Below are 13,479 nucleotides of genomic sequence, written 5' to 3'. Positions count from 1 at the left end.
CTTTATGAGGATGAAAAAATCCAGGAATATCTTTAATTGTACCATATTAATTTGAAATACTGAATTATGCAGTTATTTTGCCAATTTGAATCTCGCTGCACCTTATTTTGCATGTGGTATTAAATGCCAATAGACATTTTGCTGTCACTTTCTGAAATGTTTGCCTGCAACAATTTAGATAGATACAAAAGATAATCAAGAACGGGAATTATGGTTACTGACATTAATTCCAAAGCATTTCTGTTCCATTATCATTAGCCTCTAGGAGTTGAACTGTGAGTCAACTAGATATACAAGCTTAAACTATAGCCCTGACCATCAACTTTGAAAGGTTTAGCAGGCTTTGTTTAGATAGGGGAGTGAGACAGGGAGGATACTCTAACACACAATTCTGTCTGTTGCTGTAAAAAAAAAAAAAAAAAAAAACAAACAAACAAAAAAAAAAAAACTCAATGTGTATGCTGTACCAAGATGGAGTTGTTGGAAAAATCTTTGTCAATTAGACCAGCAATATATTTCCTAGTTGTTTTCCATTTTTTTTAACTTACCAATAGTTAACCATGAAATTATTAGTACATTTTTCAAGGTAAGAAAGAAATTATGGACACAATGGGAAGACAAACTGATTGTCTTTTGTAATGACTTTGCAACCACTAGATTATGACTATAACCAGCCTCCCTCTGGGTCTCCCAACATTTCCTTTAGTTTCTGTTCTAGTCTCCAAGAAGCAATAGCGTCAACATTTTTATACAATAGAATTCTATCACCTAAATACAGGATTTCATTTAAAATGTTTTATTATCTAAATTAGGAAAATCCGGACTCATTATTTTTCATTGTTCAAGTTTTCTCCAAAGAAAATGTGAAATACAATTACCAAATGGAATGGTATATGTGAAGTGATTATCACGGTGTCTGGCATATATTTAAGACCCAATGAAGTTAGCAGGAATTATTATTGTTTTTATCTTTTCATGGTTATTTTAATCATCATTATTTTGTGCTCACTGTGAATGTATTGAAGAAACTGCATACTGAAAAGGATGCAATAGGATTTTTTTTTCATGAGAAGTCAAAGCCTGTGAAATTTTATTTATACAAAAGAATAAAAATATCTATTTTAAAATAACTGATTTTAACTTGTGTTTTTCCAATTTTCCTGTTCCTTGAACATGAAACTGCTTTCAACTCAAAGATTTGAGATAGGTAATTTTTAAATAAACACTCTTTACCTTCCTCCTGCAAGAAAACAAAGAGCCAAGTTTCCCATTTTACTATGGTAAGTCACATTATTTTCAGTTGGAATATTGGCAACTGCATTAAATAGATTACCAGATATGTTGGCAGGAAGGTATGAGCTGTACAAAGGCATTACAAAAAATCCCCAAAGAAAATGAGATGGTAAAATAACAACAGAAAATAAAACACAACAAATTAAGAGAATGCCAGATATTTACAGCCTACATCATTGTGACTTGTGTTCTACTTAGCATAAAAGAAAACCAGAGAATATTTCTCATCAGGGATCACGGATGTGGCTGGCAGTAGCCAGTTTGGGAAAAAATGTTCATTCTAAGAAGGGAGAAATGCACAGTTAACAACTTGCTGTGATTATAAGCATGTCTTGGTCTTCCTGCAGCTCTGTTACTAAAAATGACACAAAGCAAATGATCCGATGTCTTACAGAAATGACATGTTTGTCACAACATCTAGAACAAACTACTCAGAGTCACAGGCACTGGGTCTGGGAGAGCAGAGGTGGATGGCCACGCACTCAGGTGAAGGATGTTTATCTTTATCTGTATGAAGTCTTAGAAGGGAAGCAGAGCTCTACAGCCTGGAGGCTTCTGCACTAATAAATCTTCTAATAGTCCTGTGCCAGTTTTTATTCTTCCGTTTTTTATGGCTGCTGTGATGACTCCCTGAGGAAGTAGAAGAAGCAGCCTTCTGAGGTTTCACTCCCTGAACAGATCCATCAAGATCCTCAGGGTCCTCCTGGCTGGGCTCATTTTCCTGATTGTGGAAGTCTGGAGAAGTATCACTTTCTGTCCCACTTCCTGGCTCCCTCTTTTCAATGAGCTGGTTCTGAACTCCTGCCAATGCACTTACTACAGCTGCCTACGTAACTGAGGATTTACTGAAGATTTACTGAAGAGCCGCTCAGCTTCCTTAAACTTCCGATTCCTTCTATCATTTTTGCTATTGGAGTTTTTTTGGTTGGTCAGATACCGATCCCAGCCACGAATAATATTGGCATACATCTCAGTGTCTTCCGGGTAGCTTCCTTCAAAAGCATAGATCTGTCTCTCCAAGTTTGCCAGTGTTTCCGCCAGCTCCTGCTTCCGCTTCAGGAGCTCTGCCAGCTCCCGCGGATCTGCGGTGGCGCCACCTTGTTTTGCATCGCCGTGTTGGGCTGAGGCGGCGGCGGCTCGAGGCTGGGGGCGGTCCCTGCGCGCCGCTGCCGCCCGCCTGCAATAAGATTTTAATTCTATGGTTTGTACATTGGTTTCTTATCAGGTTAACTGAGGATGACACTATTATAAATTTAGATTGAGTCCTATGTAAAATTGTGATGTACATGATATTTTTACTTTTAAAAGGTTTATATCTTCTTCTTTTTAAAAAATTCTTAATACCTTTTTGATTGTAGATGGACACAATATCTTTACTTTTATTTATTTATTCTTATGTGGTGCTAAGGATCAAACACAGGGCCCCACGAATGTGAGGCAAGCGCTCTGCCACTGAGCTACAACCCCATCCCTGTTTATATCTTCTTATACAAAGTCTATCAAGTCTTCTGTCTCTCCAAGCAGGTATTTCTGATTGGGAAATTAAACAGGTTCATTTATTCAATTCACAGTCCATTCAACATCAATTCTTTGTATTTCTTTTTGTCGTTTCTTAGCCCTAGTTTCTTATTCTGCTGTGTTAGGGTCCTGTTCTCTGTTGTACAGGGAGTCTGAGAGATATCTGAGCAATCTAATAGTGAATGATTATTAAAAATTGATAATAGGTTAATCTACCTTTGGAGCTGCTATTCACAGCTCTAAGAAAGCAATTAAAAGGATTTAAACCATATTTTAAAATGTTTACCTGTCAATGAGAATCTCCTCCTTTGTATCCCTTGTCAAGAGGTTTATCATTGTCACCCAGGGTTGCTCCAAATCTCTCTGTAGATCTTTAGCACATTCATTCAATACCCTCCTTCAACCATTCCCATGTTTTGGAATTGACATAAACCCCTAAAGCCTACTTTGTGGTGAGTTCTCCTCATAAGAAAGAAACTTACCTTTCTTCTCAGATGTACTATTTTGTTGCCTCATTCTTTCAGATATTTCAATAGAGCTTATGATGTTAGGATTCACAGATGCATTGTTACTCCTGCAAAACTATTTTAACAGCTTTCTTCACTTTCTCTCACATTGCAGTAGGAATGGTAGAGTGCATACTTGGTAAAGGTTAGTTTTTGTTTTCATTTTTTAAAAACATGTTCAACTCTTACATGTAAAGCTTTGCCTCTCTTATCTTTTGTTTTATTTTGTTTTTCCTTTCTTATTTTTCCTCCAAGATTCATTTGGTGGCTCCTCACCCCCATAATAATAGAACTATTGCTACCAGAAAGAGGATTTGAATAGCATGATGGAAAAAGTTGAGAAAACACTTTGAAGAACACTGTCCTCCTATAACACCTGTTGAATAGATGTCTTCAGGAGACTGAGGCAGAAGACTGCCTGTCACTATGGCTGAAAGGACACTGCCTTCTAAGAGTGTGAGTAGCAGGGTGAAGCATAGAGGACTTTGAGTTATTTTTCTATGTAATCCCTTGAGGAGGTTTGGTCTGGTTTCTTTTTTCTTTTTTTGGTGCCAGGGATTAAACTCAGGGGCACTTGACCACTGAGGCACATCCCCAGCCATATTTTGTATTTTATTTAGAGACAAGGTTTCACTGAGTTGCTTAGCACCTCGCTTTTGCTGATGCTGGCTTTGAACTCTCGATCCTCCTGCCTTGGCCTCTTAAGCCTCTGGGATTGCAGACTTGTGCCACCGTGCCTGGCCTGGTCTGGTTTCTTAATCTCTGTTTCTCTAGCATCAGCACAACATCTAGCCCCTCCCAAGTATTCAATGAATGGAGTTTCATGTAGAATACACAGTGGGTACCTAATGGACTTCCACAGAGAAACCACAGTTACAAATCATGAGGGACAAGAGGCGCCTGCCAAAGAAATTATTAGTGTTGAGGAGAAAAGAGGGTAAAGGCCACGTGACAAACCAACCATTAGAAGCCATGGATCCCACAGTATTTCAAACAGAAAACCTTTGACAACAAAATAAGTTTTATAATTGTCTTAGGGTAACTTGTTCAAAAATTAACTCTTTGGATAAAGTTTTACTGTCTCAAACACAATTAGGTGAGGTAAAATCAGTTTAAACCCTCATTTTAAAAATAACTAGGTGTGCCTACACAATTGTGTTGAAAATTCTGATGATATTTATACAGTGCAATAAACAATGTTGTACTTGTGTGTTAATAAAACAAATACCCTAATAACATCCTATTCAAGAGAACATGCTTTTTTTTTTTTTAACAAGATTCTGCAGATCATCTATCTGACATCAAGAACCCTTTATATTCTTTTGAGAAATGTTGCTGGCATTGATTAATATCACTCCTGGAGGCTATTTCCAAGCCAATGTTGTAACTAAGTTGAAGGAGCAGGCAGGTGTGTTGGACCTTTTTAATGCAGGATTGACACCTCAATAAATCAAAGGCAATAAAGGAAAATAATTAACAAGAAAATACAGAAACTATTCACTCAAAAAATCATACACAGCACTAGCTAAATCAGTTCCTATTAAACTGATTTAGATTTATTTTGTATTTTTCCTTCTTTTACTAATAAACACTTAACATTTTCTTGCTCTTTTTTCTCAGGGTATTAAAAAGAAACCATCAATATGTGCACATTATTAAAATGAATGTAAGCCTATAAATATATATTATTCATACATATACATAAGCTTATATTCATTTTTTAGAATATATATATATATATATATATATATATATATATATACATTAAATATTCACACATATAGCTAGACAAATCTCTGTTTTCATATATAGGAAAAAAATCTTTTGAAAACTTAATGGAATTCTGATCAAAACTACTATCTCATAGCTTAAATATATATATTTTTTACTTATTTTCTTTCGTTATTTTTTTGGTAGCAGGAATTAAACCTAGGGGTGCTTAACTACTGAGCAGTCCCAGGCCCTTTTTTATTTTTTATTTTGAGACAGGGTCTCGCTAAGTTGCTTAGGGCCTCAATAAATTACCTGAGGCTGGCGTTGAACTTGAGATCCTCATGCCTCAGCAACTGGGATAACAGGCATGTGCCACCACGCCCATCTCAGAGTTTATTTTGCCCAATCCAAGTGGTAGTAATGAAGAAGTTTATAAGATTCAGGAACTGGCCTTACTTAAATGACCCTAATTTTTCTGTTGAAGTTTCTTCCTACATTCCCATTGTTGATGTAAGGCTGCTGTGTCCACCAGTTCAGACTAGGTTTAAGTGTTGAGTTCTAGTCCATTCGTGTCACAGGCTTCCCCCAGGTATGAGTGCTGTGCATCTTAGATTTTGTAAAGGAATGAAGTCTAAGGAAAAAGGGCAACAGTCAACCACATTGTCCTGTTCAAGCATGCACATGTTTTATTTAAGTATGCTCTAAAGGTCTATTTTTTTCCAGCATAATGCAGGTATTATGCTATCCTTTGAAATAAGATATATGAACTTCAAACAAAATTGTCAAAACAATGACCTTAGTTACTCCATATGGTACACAGAAATAATTACATTTCACTTACAATACAGATGCACTTAACACAGCCATCAATAGTCACTCACCACCAACACAGTATATTTTTTAAATCACCTAAAATATCAAAAAGTTTTTTATTTTCCAAATATATAAAGAAATTAGTATTTTGGATAAGTGATAAATGAAAAGAGGAGGCAGAATTGTCAACTAAAATAACCTAACTGCATTTTCCTTGATATATCACCAAGAACTTGAAAATAGAACTTCTTGTTGGGAATCAAAAGACATTAAGTATACCTGATTGTAATTCCTTTGTCTAGTTTTTAAAAAGGTTCTCAATAAATGCCATCAAAGAAGTTTCACTATATATTTGCTCTAGAAGCATGAAGTGACAAGAGGCAGGTGTTAATATAATTGTAATATTCACACTGCTGGAAGATTAGTAGCTTTTTAAAAGACATACTAGGAATAAGGCCAATTCTTCCCATGAGACAGTAGTTTATCTTACTTTCACTCAGCAAATGTTTATTAAGAGCCACTGTGTGCACAGCACAGTTCTAGAAGCTATTCTAGAAATGGGAAGCAAGAATTTCTGACTTCACTCAAAAATGATTGGATTAATTAATTTTTATAAGTTATGATAAGCATTTGAAGATCTCTATAATAGAGAGATAATTATTAACCCTTTCCATGTATAGAAACTAAGCTTTATTCCTTACAGTGGTGGGTGGCTCGGAATGAACAAAACATTATTTGACATAAAACTTTTTTTACATTCACGTCTGCTGATGTATTTTAAGGGTGTAAAGTTATAAAGACTTTTCACTTAAATGTACACAGAAATCAGTCTTGCATCACCAAGCTCCTGTCCTCCCAATTTCGTGGAGAATGCAGCACCTTGCCAGCACCTTTCTGAGATAAATTGGTGCCGCCTTCATGAATGGCATTGGCAGAATGTTTTCATCAAATACTGCAACATGAAGCACTCCCGTTTATCTCTGCATTCCAATTCATATTAGATATTCTCAACATGTATTCGAGATCTAAAGCAAAATAAATAATACATCAAGTAAGATTCTGAGATCGTCGATTCTGTGATATTAGTCCCAGTCAACTCTTCAGGAAACACATCCCAATATATCTAGTATCTGGGCTTTTCCATAAACAGCAAAGACATTAGAGATAATTCATAGAAGTCAACTCCTTTTCTCTAGCTTTTGACAAGGGGATTGATGACAATCTACTTAGAAGATAATTTATTGGGGAATACAAAAGTAGGAAAGTCACTTGAACTACAGTGAATGCTAGTTTCTCTGATGATAATGAACCCAATACAAAGGTACCCTAGAAATAGAGAATGCACTGGGTCACAGCAATACAGTGGACCAAAGAATACTACTGAAAAACATGGATGACATGGTATTTTTGGATTAAAAAGTCACCTAAACCTTTCAACACCAGAAGTTTTTCTATGGATGTGGCTCTTACTGTACCTATAATCTGGAAAGTACAACCACCAAAAAAACCTGATTCCTGATACAACATGTGTGCAGTGAATTATTGCAGTTGTAACAGTCACGAGGTGCAAGGTTAAATGATAATACTGAACTATCTGAACACTTCAGATTTACTAGTGAGCATCCCCATGAGAAATGCTGCAGTTCTAAAAGGAGTTTATTTGCACAGCCCACCATGGAACAATCAGCTTGTTGTAAGTGCACAGAAATTCCCCTTTATACAATTATGATTTATCATGCCTATTCTGAAGACAATATAAGAAAACAGAGATCACTGCTCCAAAGAATTCTAGCATGCATTATGATGGTTTCCTTCAGTCAATACAAATGTGTTGTATGAGTTTTTTCCCATATGTAATAATCTTCATTATAGCCAATGTTCATGGTTTTAACAGAAAAAAATTTTATCAAAATGTTTTCCGTGTTTTTTTTTTGTTTTGCATTCAACTGGAACATTTTGTTCAAAGATTTATTTTATTTGTTTTGTGCTCATTCATAAAGTCAAAGGGCCACAGAATATTCCTCTATATAACAGGTCAAACTCTGTCTAGAAATGCCATTGGTGGTTTTATTCACATCCTCGAGTTTGGAAGATTTATTTTGTTTCACTATCAGCCTTCTTGTTTTGCTGTCTTAATCTGCAAAACGTTTATTTATTTATTTTTTATTTATTTTTTTTATTTATTTTTCTTCTTTCATCTACATTGAGATTCTTTCCACAGCCAGGGCTCAAATTCTCTTGTAATACAATTGTCTTACAAGGCAGACACCCTGACAATATTTCCTCCTGAGTACTCGGGAGACTCTGGCCTGTCATCTGCTTCTGGTGTGGTTACTGGAGGTGTTGGGATGCTTATTATTGCTGTAGTCACGTAAGGTTGTTCACAGTTTAGTTTAACACAGTCTTCCATTTTGGCATTTAAGCTGGATCGACTGATGAGGAAAAAAAATAGATTTAAGAAAAGAAGATATTTATTTAATTTTTATCATAAAGCTGAAAAATGTACATTTTAATGATTGTAAGTAGCATTTTAAATGTTCAGGAAAATTATCACGTAAAAATGAAACATCAAAACGTAATATGAAACATCAAAACTTAATATATATTATCTTGAACATTAACCAGTTCATTAACATTAAAGACAATTCTTAAAGCCAGATCAACTCTTTCTCATACAAACTGCATTATAAATGTAAGGAAGAAAAAGGACCAGGTAAGATCTGGACAACCTGAACTGAGCAAAGTAAAATAACTTTAAGATAGAGACTCAGAGTTTGATATGCCATGTGATTTCTCAATTCCTTTGTCCACAATCTCCTTTCATTATTATGTCTTTTTGAAGTATATAATGCAAATAAGCCCTCAATTTATTGATGATCATATCTTAAGAAGCCAAAAAAGTTAGCTGTTCCCATTTAGTAATTGAAGGTTTTCTAAAAAGATATTCTTAACCAGTATGTTATACTCTTTGGGAGAAGGAGGAAGGAAAAGGATCAAGAAGAGTATAAACAGGAATTAAAACTATTTTCATGGAAAATGGCTAAAATGTTTATGTCATAATATTTTCTTCTTAAAACTGTCACCGTTTTCTACTTTGTTTTATGATGGATGTAAAATATCTTAAAGACAAAAAATCTTCATTGTCCTAAATTTTAACATTGTGGTCCAATTTTTATAAATCAACATAGTCTGAATTCAGAATCTCATCTTGGTTTTCAACATAGCTTCTTTTTTTTTTATCTTAAAATGCATTTTATTTCAGTAGCCAAAGACCATCAATCAAAGAAAGGAAAGAACACTAATTTCATGAAGACAGACAAATCCATGGAGAGGTTTAAAGGAAGTGAAGAATAAGATGGCTCATCTAAAGCAACTTGGAATCATTAACTACAAAAACTAAATGCAAGACATATGTCAAAATGGGACATTTAAGCAGTTTTGCAAAGTTTCACATCTTTTTTTAGCTTTTGTTATTTTTCAAAGTTATATGTAAAAGTTATACAAATCATAGTAACAGCTAAAAATACTAATCTATGAAAGTAGTGATTTATAGCTTAAAGTTCTAGTTTGATATTTTCCCATCTTCAAATAGGTTGCCATCATTTGGGATACTCAGTTAAGTTGTGGTTGGAACTTCCTCAACTTGACAAGAAAAGCTGTATGACCAGCTTGCCAATGTATAGGTCTGGCAACATAGGGAAATGATCCATATGGAAAATCAGAATGTGAACCTTCATGTTCATTCTCTTGAAAACAAATCTCACTTTCAACTCCAGTTTCCTTTTGGATATGTAATTGTAAATCTTTGTTGATTTTAGGTTCTACTTTTTTAACTAAAATTCCATTTTTTCTGTTTTGCAAGGCAAACCAACCAATCTCTGACAATGACTTCACTTATCTTTTCACATGAGAGAGCAAGTTCACAGATGCGAATTCCATCTAAAAGTTCAATGACCTGTGTGATGTTTGCTAGATATACAGCACATATACCACCCTGTTTAAGATTTGGATATAAAAACAGGCAAAGCAACTTGAGGGTTTAACATATCCAATGCTACGGCATCAAATGTTAAAGATTTGATATCTTCAGTTGCTCCAGAAATATCCTTATGAATAAAATTCACATTGTCTGGCCATTCTTCAATGTGACTTAATTTCCATGAATCACGCCAGTGCTTGTAATTCTTCTTGGCTAGATAATGGTGGTCTTTCCGTATCTCAAAACTTATGACTTGTCCTTGTAATCCAACTGCTTTTGATAAAACAAGCTCATTCCACCAGAACCCGAACCAGCTTCCAAAACAGTATCACCTGGGCCGATGTCCATCATTGATAGTATCATATTCATATCCTTTGGATATGTGATGGCAGGCCCTCTTTTCATCATTAATACATAATCTTCCAATGCCGGCCTCATCAGCATGAAACTCTTACCACAGGAACTCGTCAGTACCTGGCTTGGGAACTTCCCCACGATCTCGCTGTGTGGTACTGACCCCCAGCTACTATTTAAGTGCCCGACATTGCTCAACCTAAATAATTTTCTATATTGTGTTTCTCTTTTCCCAGTCGCAGCTAAAATCAGCTCCCCAGCCCGAAAGGGTCCCTCTCTGGAAGTTGAGCAGGAAGAGGAGTCGTGAAGCTCTGTGGTCTCAAAAGTGGACTGAAGCACGGGGGTCAGCGGAAGATTCCCGGATTCCGAATATGCGGGACCAAATTGAGCCCGCTCTTCGCTTGATCTCGAGGGGGTGACTCGTCCCTCGGCGTCTCCAGTGACGAAAGACACGTGTTCCCAGTGCCTGGGACGCGGAGAGGGAGAGGTGGAGACGAGTCTGCGTCGGGGGCTTTTCGCCTCTGGCTCTCTGTCTGGATCTCGCACTTCTCTAGGCGAGGACTCGCAACACAGTAACTGCGCTTCTTGGAAAGGCGGTCGGCCAAGGCCGCACAGGGTCGAATCGACCCCGAGCCACAGAAGCCTACCCAGGCGCCGCAGCTCCAGCAAGCCCTGACTTCGAAGAACTCAACATAGCTTCTTAAATGCCAACAAAGAAGCAAGACTGAACTTATAGAGCGTCACTCTAAGAATATATGCTCTTCAAATAAAAGAATGAAGTACAAAACATTTTGGCAGAAGTTGATCTTTCTAATGTATAATTTAAATGTATTACTTTTTATTAGATATTTATGGTAAAAAAATAGTAAATAATGAAAAGTAAAGGGAAAATGAGTGTAAAAGTTTCACATAAATTTTCCATAAATTAACTGGTAAACAATTTTAGAATTTAACTTATCTTTTTGATATCAGATTGACTTTTGTATTTGATGTGGCCAAAAAATATCTTTTGGATCAAAAGTATAGGTTAATAAAAGATTTGTGTAGGCATAGTTTTAATTTTCACTGTTACATTGAATATGTTAGTATATTTTAGGTACTATTGAATAACTTTCAATCATATCGATGTCAGTTTCACTTGTCTTTTTAGTAGTTTTGACTGTCATTTCAGGCTCTTTGAGTTTACATATGGGGCTCCTGGGTATAGAGGTCCTTGCTCAAACAAACAAAAAATTGTAGAGTTGAAGCAATAAAAACATTGTTAGTCATCTTTTCTTCTTCCTGTTGTGAATACTGACATAATTACTATTTTTGACCCCGAGGGATATGCCTGTGGACTCCTTCTCCTACTTGCTGCACAGTTTTGTCCCTTTCTCAGCCCTAGGAGCTGGGACTTCCCTGCTTATAGGTGGCAATGTAACAGCAGGGACAGAGCCTGTGAACCAGTAGGTTCATCCAGGTACCTGTTAGATAGAGGAGTTCTGTCCACACACCTGATTATAATCTTGCTGAGCTCCTGCACGCTGCCTCGATGACTCCCAGATAAGTTGGCATTTGGGATGCGGAAAGTTTTTTTGTGTGTTGACGTGAACAGCAAGTGCTGGTGACTCCTTGTTGTGAAGAGAGAGATGGGCTGTGACTTGAAGGATGGTTAACGGTGGTAACTTCCATGCAGCTTTCTTCAAAGACTTGTTCATCCATGAATTCATGATTCTATTTCAGAGTTGGAAGAAAACGTGAAGAGAGCAGAGAAGCACATTTGAAATTAAAATAAACAAAATGTATAGCTTTCTTTTAGTAACACCATTTTCCAACAGATTAGAATATTAGAACCACTTTTCTTTGACACTTGTGTGGAAATAAAATCTCTCTAGTTAGACTGAGGGATTGATGGTGCCGGTGGATCCAGTGTTCATTGACAAATTAACTTTATCTTAGAATATAATTTATGAATTTAAGGATAAAATCAGAAAGTCAGAAATTAGAAGGGAAAAACCCTGGAAATGAATATAGATAATATCTACAGGAAATTTAAAAATTTACATTGACTTTATTTTTTAAACAAATTGAAATCATGAAAAGAGGTTATTTTATAGAACACCACAAGTAATACTGTTAAATAGTAGCAAATACCTTCATATGGGATTGAAAAAAAATTTAACCTGAAAATAAGATATTGAAGACACTTCTGATTTCTTTATATAATTTCTGGTATATAAGAAAATATAACTTATTAGCTAAGAAAATAAAATGTTTATCTGTAAAATGGGTCACTGTGCTTGACTCAGAATGAATGAGCACTGAACTTTCATGGCCTCTTTTCTTTGTGATATATTACAGGGAGAACTCATGACCTCAGTCTTTGTTCAGGGTGTGTGTGTGTGTGTGTGTGTGTGTGTGTGTGCACATGGATGTGCATAGTGCTGGGGATTGAACCTTGGTAGAGAGCACTGCTCTACCATTCAACTACATTCCAGCCTTCTTATTTTTTTATTTTGAGACAGAGTCTTGCTAAATTGCCCTTGCTGCCCTCCAACTTGCAATCCTCCTGCATCAGCTTTGGGATAAACTGAGATTGCAGGCTTGCACCACACTACCCCAGCTGTTCTCCATCCACTACCTTCTAGCCCATAGGCAATCAGTAATGGGCATCATTTCACACACCCTATTTTATAGATGCACAGTGTCAATTTTACTTTTAAAATGTTTAGCAAAGAATTGCTTCCTAAAATGCCTATGCAAGAATTTTACCTTAGATATAGAAGGGAAACATTTTGGTCTGAATTGCTAGAGAATAACTTCAATTACTGTTTTTCCTTTGTGTCCTCAGAAATGGCCTTCTAATGGAATACTTTGCACATACCGAATTTCACTTAACCATCTCTCATCCTAAAATATTAGTAAAACAATTGAAGCAATTCACTGGCTAATAGGAAATAGATTGTTTCGGTTACTCATTGGTCATCTCTTTGCTGAGAAAAGCATTTGAAACCCATGGAATTTAACATTCTACTGTTTAGAGTCCAGAGAATAATTTGATTAGATAAGGCAAAATTTCATGTTAAGTATTACATTTTAGAGGAAAAAAAGTGCACAAAAGATTCATAATCTGATTTCTCCTTTTACAATGTACATTTCACACACATAATGCAAGTTATCCTGAATGAGATTTTAATTTATCTCCTAGCAATTAGAATTGAAGAAGTCATTCTGTTATTGGTTACCCTATATTTTTATAGGTGGTGTTGAAAGTAATTTTTTATTTAAAAAAAAAAAGTTTTCATTGGTAAAGTAATTGAAAAA

The 13,479-nt window shown here is 35.8% G+C and overlaps 2 pseudogenes; both read right to left on the bottom strand.

The window, feature by feature from the left end:
* Positions 1 to 1,527: 1,527 nt before the first annotated feature.
* Positions 1,528 to 8,253, bottom strand: LOC143389507 (chromatin modification-related protein MEAF6-like; annotated as a pseudogene).
* Positions 8,254 to 9,413: 1,160 nt separating this feature from the next.
* LOC143389508 (tRNA (adenine(58)-N(1))-methyltransferase, mitochondrial pseudogene) lies at positions 9,414 to 11,885 on the bottom strand (annotated as a pseudogene).
* Between the last annotated feature and the right edge of the window lie 1,594 nt (positions 11,886 to 13,479).

Source organism: Callospermophilus lateralis, unplaced genomic scaffold (genome assembly GCF_048772815.1).
Source record: "Callospermophilus lateralis isolate mCalLat2 unplaced genomic scaffold, mCalLat2.hap1 Scaffold_63, whole genome shotgun sequence".
NCBI classification, from domain to species: Eukaryota; Metazoa; Chordata; class Mammalia; order Rodentia; family Sciuridae; genus Callospermophilus; species Callospermophilus lateralis.
This window is presented reverse-complemented; position numbering and strand designations above follow the sequence as displayed.